Genomic DNA, 8143 nt, shown 5'->3' with positions numbered 1-8143 from the left:
TTCTGTATTTTCCAACTCCTGAATTCTCATTTGGTTTTTCCTTATAATTTCTATTCCTACAGTGATATTCTCCATTTATCATACTCTCCTTTGATATGTTAAACATGGCATTCTTAGTTTTTTTAACATATTTATAATACCTACATTGAAATGTTTATATACCTAATCCAATGTCTGGGCCACCTCCAAGGTGTTTTGTTTTTTGTTTTTGTTTTTTAATATGTTTTATTGATTATGCTGCTACAGTTGTCCCAATTTCTTTTCCTTCTTCTCTCCACCCAGTGACACCTCTCCATCCAGTTGTCTCCCCCTCCTTAGTCCATGCCCATTGGTTGTGCATATTGCTCTTCTCAACATCTTCCTGTCTACGTCACTCCCTCCTACTATGCTTCTTAATTTCTGCATCATCTCCCTCCCTTTCCCCCTTTCCCCTCCCCACTGACCTCCCCTCAATATGTTCCCCATATCTATAATTCTTTTTTCACTCTCGTTGCCTACTTAGTTTGCCTTTGTTTCTGTTTTGGTTGTTGTGATACCGTTTTCATTTTAATGTTCATAGTTTTGATCCTCCTTCTAAATAAGTCCATTTAACATCTCATATAACAGTGGTTTGGATCTAATGAACTCCTTCAGTTTTACTGTGTCCTGGAAGCACTTTCTCTGTCCTTCTATTCTGAATGACAGCTTTGCTGGATAGAGTAATCATGGCTGTAGGTTTTTGTTTTTCATTACTTTGAATATTTCTTGCCAGTCCCTTCTTGTCTGCAAAGTCTCCTTTGAGAAATCCGCTGATAGTCTAATTGGGATCCTTTTGTACGTAATTCTCTTCTTCTCTCTTGATGCTTTTAAGATTCTCTCTTTATCCTTAATTTTCGACATTTTGATTAAAATGTGTCTTGGTGTGGTTCTCCCTGGGTCCAGTTTATTTGGAACTCTCTGTGCTTCCTGGACCTATAATTATATTCCCTTCCCCAAGTTAGGGAAGTTCTGCTTCATTATTTTTTCACATAATTTTTCAATTTCTAGTTCTTCTTCTTCACCTTCTGGAACCCCTATAATTAAGATATTCGCCCTCTTATAGTTGTCCCAGAGGTTTCTGAGCTTCTCCTCATTTTCCTTACTTTTTGTTTCCTCTTTCTGCACTGGTTGACTGTTTGTTCCTTCCCTATGTTCCGATTTGTTTATTTGATCCCTGGTTTTCTTTCCCTCACCACTTGTTTCATATGTGTTTTTGTTCATTTCAGCAGGACTAGCCTTCATTCCTTCCCTGTCTTGATTAAGTCCCACTGTTATTTCTGTAAGCTGTCTTGTAACTATAGCTCTTAACTGAGCCTCAGAAAGATGATCTAGCTGTTTGTCCATTAATTTGTGTATTTGCTTTCTGTTCAGCTGCGTGATTGGTATCTTTATCATTATCCCAGCCATCTTGACAGGTTTGTTTACCTTTTTTTCTTGGGCGGGGTTGTCACACCTCCTTTGCTATAAGGGGGCTGAGCCCTGTGCACTCGTCACTACCAGGCGACCCCTCTCACCACATTGTGGTGCTTTGTGTGGGGGCAGAGGTCCAAGATGGATTCCTGCCATTCACTCTCTGATGAGCCTCCTTCTTCATCCTCACGCCCTCTGGGCCTCACGGTCTGAGGCAATGGGGGTCTGCCTTCCCAGCGTTGGAATCGCGAGCTGACAGGTCTGGACCGAAGCTGGGGGTGCTCCCCAGGCGCTTCTCACCTCACCTTAAATATGGGTATCTGTGCTTACTGCAGTCCCACCGCTTGTTGCTGCAGCTGCTGCCGGCAGCACAGCTTGATCTCTCCGCATCAACTTCACCCCTTCTACCCATCCAGATGAACACCACTTGTTTATAACTTCATATGTTGGACTTCCATGTAGCTTTATTTTCTAGAACTTCTGGCTATTTGTGGTTTTGCAGTAGTTGTATTGCTTCTTAGTTGTGGAGGGAGACGAAGCGTGCCAGTCTAGGCCTCCATCTTGGCCAGAAGTCCAAGGTGGTTTTTATTGGCTCTTTTTTCCTGCACATTGGCCACACTTCCCTGTTTATTTGTGTGGCTCATAATTTTTTTTGTTGGAAATTTGATATTTAGATAGCACATTGTAGTCAGGATACTGATTCTCTTGTTAATTTTGTTGTTTGTTTAATTGGTTAGTGATTTGACTGGGCTAAATCTGTATGCAGTCTCTGATGTTCCTCCTCAGATATTTTTCCTTGCTTGTGTCTTTTAGCTGGCTTTCTAGGGGTCACCCTGGGTCTACATAAACCTTTTATTTGTCAAAAGTGTGCTTAAGCCCCTTAACCTCTTAGATTTTCACCCTTTACTATGGGATGGGTATGTGACTTGGAAACATGATCACAGTTCAAGGAGTTTATGATGTCTTCAGCCTGGAACTAGTATAGTGGCTCAGAGCATCTATTTCCTGAGAAAGCGCAGCCTTATGTATGTATAGTCTTACAGACAGCCAGAAATAAGTGTAATTTTATTTTATATCTGGATTTCTAGGAGCCACCCCTGAGCCAGTGTTTGGTCAGAGGTTGTGCTTAAGTCCCTTGTTGGTGGGTCTGTGTGTGGCATAGGGAGTGATTTTAAGTCAGCCCCAGGGCCGGGAGGGCCATCCCTGCTCTCTGAGCAGGCACTGAAAGGGATGGTCATTCCTGGTCATCTCAGCTCCACCCCATGGAAAAGCTGGAGCTGTGAAATCATGTCCCAGTATTCTTGGTAAATCCTCAGCCTACAAACAGGGGTGGTGTGGGAAAGAGAGCCCAAGTCCTCAACACCATATCCACATGAAACACCACTTCTACAACACAAGGTTGGGGGAAATGAGAGATGCAAGTGATCTGCCTCTTCTGAGGTAAAATGCAGCCTAGATTATGGGCTGGGGAAGTGAACCCCATCCTCTGTGCTCATCCTGCCCAGAGTAGAGATATCACCACCCAGAGCTTGAGGTGGGGCTGAGGGGAGCATGCCATAGCTCAGATGCCACAAACTCTTGCTGTTCATAGGAAGTTTAAGATTTCTCAAATGATTCTCCCTTTGATATGCACCCTTAGAACAACAACTAGAGGCTTTAAATGGTCATTGGGTTGTGTTTTATTTTTTTAAATAATTTTCACCAGTTAAATGGTCTTTTCACTGTGAACAGGGTTTTTCTAGTTCTTCACACCATCATTTTGGACATCCTGCCCCTGGGTCTTTCTTTGTAATCCACACCAAATCCTTACTCTATGAAAGTAGCTTTCTGTGTGGAATTCAAAGGTTTGTGTGCATGGGGACATCTGCTACTGTAAAAGAACCTCTGGGCTGCTCCGATTGAAACAGAACCCACAGGCGGTTTAGTTAGGGGCCCAATTGACCACCACCAGAATTACAACTCTCAGTACTAGAGTTTAGTGAAAAAGGAAAAGAACTGTTTATTTAACAGTTGAATAGATTTAGATTATTTCTGGATTTCTGCTGTTGAGTCTTATGTTCTTTAAAATACCCACAAACACATAGTTCTGCCTCCCCCTACCAAACCATACCAGCCTTAGAAAAGTCAGAAACACCATTTTCCTACTTCCTAGGCACAGTTCAGCTTTACCAGTAGCTGCCAATCACTCAAATCTGATTGGGGAGGTCCTTTCTGCGCCGTGGTGACCTCCAGCTTTTAATGCAGAACTGTGCGGGTTCTCAGCCTCCTTGTAAACTGGCTTGTTTCTACAAACTGCATGGATCTCCTCTCCTTCTCAAAACCGCATGACAAGAGCCTCTTAAAGCAGCCTGGAGAGCCCTCTCAAAACCTCATGGAGAACTCAGCTTCTTTAATCTGCATGGAGAACCTAGCTTCTCAAAACCGCATGGAGAAGGCCCCTTCACCAAGCCGCATGGAGGTAGTGTGAGAGAGAGAGCAACCTGGAGAGCTTCCTCTTCCAAACCACATGGAGGGAGAGCACTAGAACGAACGAGAGAGCGAGAGAGCGAGAGAGCCAAAATGTCCGCAGCTGCTTATATATTCCTGACTGCGTCCTCTGACGCAGTGGGTGTTGCAACCAGTTCTGACCATTCACAGAACCCTACGCAGGCTCTGTAGGCTCCTTCCACACCATCCCACAGTTCAAGACTCCTTCCATCTTCTTGGGCCTTGGAAGTATCAAAGCCATTTTGCATAACAAAGACACTAGTAACTAGCACCAGGCATGTAAAGGCATCTTAAAAGCTGCTTCCTTTTCCCCATCCCCCAGTCGCAAACTCTGGGGTTTGTTTTTGGACACCCCTGTTTCTGTAACACTACCTTTTAGCAGGTACCCAGGGAATTCCACTCCTCCAACCTAAAATCCCAAGGGTGCAACTCAAAGAAGAGCTAGAGGAGAATAAGAAGTATTGCAAATACAGAGCTTTTGTTCAGAAGTGGTGGTGCCCACAAGTGGATAATTCTGTTCAAGACAACAAATATTTACTGATGGAGTCAAACACTGGTTACATTCCACCAAAATATAAGAGCCAAGAGAGCTGGGGTTTTCATTTATTTTGTGCAATGCTGTATCCCCAGAGCCTGGAATAGTGCCTGGTTCACCTGGTACACAGCAGGGTAACCCATTGACTGGATGCAACTCATGGCCACCACCTCTAGCTGCAACTGGGGATAAGATGGTGATGAGGCCAGTACTCTGCAGAAGGATCTTGACCTTCCCAAGACATGGCTGCTCAGCCCAATCTCAAATCCTATTATTATCATAGCCCCAGCTGTGGCCCAGGATTGTTCCCACCCAACCCCATTACAAGATGGACAGAGTACCAGAGCTGTAGCCAAAAATTGACAGAGTTGCTCCTTGAGAAAGAGGATTACTCATCACTCTGTGGCCCTTACCTCCATTCACTTCTGCAAGAGGAAAGAAGATAAGTAGAGACTATTCTGCCTTCATCTGAGGAGACAGGTAGATACTCACCATATTTAAAAAAATAATCATCATTCTGTGTCACATGCATTTTGTGTCATGTTAGGTCTTAAACCTTGCTGCTACCCCATAAGATAAAAAATATCAGACCATTTCTGAGATGAGGAAATGATGCTTAGAGAGGAAGTACAGTCATCCCTCTGTACCCACAGGTTCTGCATCCTGGGGTTCAACCAATTGTGGATTAAAAATATTGGGGGAAGGAGAGGAGTATGTATTGTTGCTGTTATATACTATTCAGTTAGGCCTGCGATGATTACATCTGCATTAAACACATACAGACTTTTTGGGGGGGGGGGGTCATTTCCCTAAACAATAAAGTTTAACAACTATTTACATAGCACTTACATTGTATTAGGCATTATAAGTAACCTAGAAATGATTTAAAGTACAAGCATACGAGAGGGTGTGCATAAGTTATATGCAAATACTGTACCATTTTATGAGACTTGAGCATCTTCGGATTTTGATATCCACAGGGATACTGAAACCAATCCCCTGAGGATACCAAGGCTCTGTAACTCTAATGTCTAGTAAGTCTATGTGCAATGCTCATGTTCTTCTTATTGTCTATGCTATATTATCCAGGAAGAACCATTATTTTAAATGTCCTAAAAGGTCTTTATAGTGGAAAGAATCTATGGGTAAACCAGGAAAAGCCTGTTACATTTTGTGGTAGACTTTTAAAAATCTTTAAACTGAATTGAGGTTTTACTGTGTTGACTGAAAAAAAAATGATCTATTTTAGTATCCAAGATGATCATTGTAATCTTTATAACTTGCATGACTCAGCAGCAGCTCTTTGCCAGCCTCTTGCTTAGAAGCCCCAAGCTGACCTCTAATCATGATGTGGCCCTATAGTTATCACATGACTTTGTTTTTTTACAGACTTTAATCATAAAGTTACTCCTTTTAACTGATGCTCAGAAGTACTCAATTGGAAGCACTTGACATTCATTATTATTATTTAGTTTTATCACTAGAAAAGATGGAATCTGTTCATTTTAACTCAGATGATTAGGATGTAAATGTCAGATTTCCCTTGCACAAATCTCTGCTCTAGCAGAGAACATACTAAATAGTATTTCTAAATCACCAATGACCTGGCAGTTCTCCCAAAGATGTTTTCTGTTATTTATTTTTAATTATTTTGAAATTTTTGAAACACTATTTGCCAAAAACAAGCCCCTCAGAGGCATCTGAGTGCTAAGTTCTGACTGAGCAGGAGGGGCTCTAACAGTTAGGCATCTCTTCCACAACCCTAAGGGACAGTACTTCAGTGGGACAAAGAAGGCATACTCTCTTTGCAGCCACATGAGGGGCCCACCAGCCTCAGGACACAGACACAGCAAGAGCACATACATATGCTCAGGTTTGGTGATTCGGTCAGAACCGAAGGTTTCCAAATGCATATGTCATAGTTAATTTTATAGGAGCTTTATGAGGTGGACAGCAATATGTACCTCTGGAGCCAATTCAGGGACATAGGACTTGACTTATGGGCACTAACTGCAAACTGATAGCCCTCAGCATGTACTCAACAGGGCCTACATTATAAGAAAGTCAATGGTGCAAGAAAATTCTTTCAGGGTAAAGCAAAGTACCCATTCTCTATCTAGTTGGGGTCCCTGCCTCAAGACACCAGCACTTCCAGTAAGAGTTCAAGGTACACACCAGCAAGAGGGAGACATGCATAAGGAAAGACGAGGGAACCCAAAAACATGGTTAGAGCCTGATCAAAAACAACAGGTAACAGAGGTCCTCAAGATAAAACCATCTTAATTAGAACTGCCAAGAGCAATGAGATTTTAGTTCAACCATTTTCTAGGGTAAGACAAGCCAGGAAGGGATGCAATCAATAAATTTGTTTTCAAGAACAATAGGACCAGAGTCAGTCACCTGTCTCAAAGTATCATTGCAACTTCACCCCTCCATCATCCAGATAAACAGAAGAAAGCAAGAATGGGTGATACAAGCAACTGAAGAGGGGCAATTCACCCCATGATCACTCATGTCTAGCTTTTGGGGACATTTTTTAAATGTGGATTTTAAGGCACACAAAATGCACTGCTGAAAATCAAAAGAAACACTTTGTAGACTTATAACTCTATGAATTTAACCCATAAATGAGTCAGAAAGTTCCTTAGAATTTGAAGCATCTTCCTTTTGAGATTTTATACTTCACTTTACATGTCATCCCTCTGGGTAACTCTGGTCAGCTCTCCCTGAAGGACCATAGAAAGCAAGGGCAAACCTGAGATGAACATTTATCTCTTTGAAACATTTATTAAAATAAGATGTTGAGTATTCTTTTATTAATCCATAAACATTGCAACTTGATTTAAAGCAAACACAGAAAAAGAAATACAGGGTCAATGTGTAAGAAAAAGAACTTCATGAGGAATCCTTTGAAATACTCACATATTTAAGCCAATGCATCAGGGTGGAGACTCTTGAGACCCTTTCAGGAGCTGGTTAGTGTGGAGCAGGGTGATAATTAGTCTTAGTTTTCCCAAAGCAGTATCTGTCACTTTATCCAGTTGTCAAAGGGCAATCATTAATAATGTCCCCTTTAATTCTAAAAGACATCCCAATTTGCATGCTTAAATTATACAGTGACCTAGAGCTGGGAATCAGTCCTAGAAATCTGATAGCTCCTCATCCTTCAGGTGCAGGTTCCAACAACTACAGAACTAGTGCCCTCTACTTTCCTTGGTTTTGAATGGGGCAGTGGGTGATCTACAAGACATATCTCATGCCAGACACCAAGTCAACCTCTGTGTTTGCCTAGAGTAACCAGTCTGCCCCTGAGCTGATGGCCACCCTTCCTTTGGCCATGGTCAGTCTTTCGACCTCTCTGTCAATTGCCCTAAGCGCTTCCCTTTGAGTTGATGTCATCATGTTACAGGAGGAAGCATTTCTCCAGCTTTATGAAATAAAGATCAAGACTGTGCTCTTTCTCATTACTAGGTCCTTTTAAAATTTGTAACAACTCTTAGCCTCTCTATTTGGTCATCATAGAAACCAAAATCAAAGATCTCCTTTCTCACCAACACCTCAGATATCATTTATTATTATTATTTTTAATTGAATTTATTGCAGTGACATTAGTTCACAAAACCATACAGGTTTCAAGCGCACAATTCCATAAAATGTCATCTGCATGCTGCTCCATTATGCATGCAATGCCCC

Source organism: Furipterus horrens, unplaced genomic scaffold (genome assembly GCF_987537825.1).
Source record: "Furipterus horrens unplaced genomic scaffold, mFurHor1.1.pri manual_scaffold_3, whole genome shotgun sequence".
In the NCBI taxonomy this organism is placed as follows: domain Eukaryota; kingdom Metazoa; phylum Chordata; class Mammalia; order Chiroptera; family Furipteridae; genus Furipterus; species Furipterus horrens.
Note: the sequence above shows the minus strand (reverse complement) of the source record.